Source organism: Austrofundulus limnaeus, unplaced genomic scaffold, assembly GCF_001266775.1.
Source record: "Austrofundulus limnaeus strain Quisiro unplaced genomic scaffold, Austrofundulus_limnaeus-1.0 Scaffold64, whole genome shotgun sequence".
Lineage (NCBI taxonomy): Eukaryota > Metazoa > Chordata > Actinopteri > Cyprinodontiformes > Rivulidae > Austrofundulus > Austrofundulus limnaeus.
The window spans coordinates 1,205,675-1,207,071 of record NW_013952466.1 but is presented as its reverse complement, the minus strand read 5'-3'; the positions used below and the strand labels follow the sequence as shown (position 1 = coordinate 1,207,071).

Sequence of the window (1,397 nt, the reverse complement as noted above, 5' to 3'; positions counted from 1 at the left end):
TATTCACTCAGCTATGCAAATCATGAAGGGGTGCCAATAATGGTGAGCAGGACTGTAGTGGTTCATTTATGTATTTATGCTTTTATTTCTGATTATGTCAGTTTCGGTCCTCCATACTGCAAGAAGCCTGATAATCATCCATTCATTCAAACCAGGTGTGTTGGAGCAGAGAAGCAAGTGAAACATGCAGGRCTGCGGCCCTCCAGGACCAGGATTGCCCACCCCTGCTTTAGAGTTTTACACTAAAAGTATCTTAATTTGAAATACAGTTGGAGCAGTTTTTAACAGACTTTTTGGCTTCATTTAGGTCGACTCCAAAAGTTAATCAGGTATAGATGTGCATCAAATTACTTTCCACAAGTTTGCTAAAATCTGTTGAGTGATATTTTGCTGAAAGACAAACATGCAACATAACACATAACTTCATCGCGGCTCCACTTTCGACAGCGGGTGATAATAAACGTTTTCTTTCTTTCACATCATCTGTGCTTGTATAAGATTTCTATTTAATGACTTAAACCGTGTTGTTCGATGATAACGGGCTGCAGAGCAGGTGAGTCAGAGCGAAAGAGGAGATGAGATCGTTGAACAAGGTTCTCCGGCTATTGTCTTAGAATTCCCGGAAAGCTGTGTGTGGGTGGAAAACCAGGACTGTTTTGGAGGTTGCTGTGGATGTACTGATGTGTGTGTTTGGCTCGGTACTATGTGCTCAGACKTGTGTTGTTTTACTCAGGAAACATAAAACTGACAAGCAGTTATTCCAGCGTAAATACCAGCAGACTCTGCATCCACTATACACCAACTCTGAGTTTTAATAACAGTGTTTTGTGAAGCTCACTGTTAGGCACCAGTGCACACGAGACTATTTGATATGTTACTGTTATGCTATTTCTCATATGAAAAGATGGAAGCGTGTTAAAACAATCCTGTCAGAACGAGGTGGTGAAACCTGTACACAATCTGGTGTTATGACTGGTAACAATCAGGTGACGAGTTTACGACTGATGACGGATGTGAGTCAACCTGTGGAGCTGAGGTGCTGCTGGTACGGGGTAGCATATCAACACAAACCTGAAAAACACACAAGACTGAGACACAGACAGCCGGAACTGATGGGGTTTCTTCATGTAGATTTTTCCACTAGAGGATAAATAAAATATAAATATAAGTTTTGTTACCCAATAACTTAACAGCAAACTGCMTGCTCTTTTATTGTTTATAAGACAGGACTGCAATTAAGTATGGGGCTGTGTAAAATAAAATAAGAAACAAACTGTCCCTAATACGTTTTCATTATTTAGCTCCATTTCTGAGTGTAAAAAAAAATCCCAGTAATATTTTATTGTTATTTAGCTCACTGTTCTTACATTTTAGATTTTTTTTTAACTAAGTGTTAA

The 1,397-nt window shown here is 39.2% G+C and overlaps 1 protein-coding gene across 2 annotated transcripts in view; it reads left to right on the top strand.

Moving 5' to 3' along the window:
- eva1aa (eva-1 homolog A, regulator of programmed cell death a) overlaps positions 1–1,397 on the top strand; it is a 330,537-nt gene that overhangs the window by 274,258 nt on the left and 54,882 nt on the right. The window contains exon 1 of one of the 2 annotated variants that reach the window (XM_014009982.1): positions 193–329. The exons of the other annotated variant lie outside the window; for it this stretch is intronic. The gene's annotated coding sequence lies outside the window, so the exon portion shown is untranslated. Of the gene's footprint in view, positions 1–192; positions 330–1,397 lie in introns of those variants that run through there. 2 annotated transcript variants of the gene reach the window in all.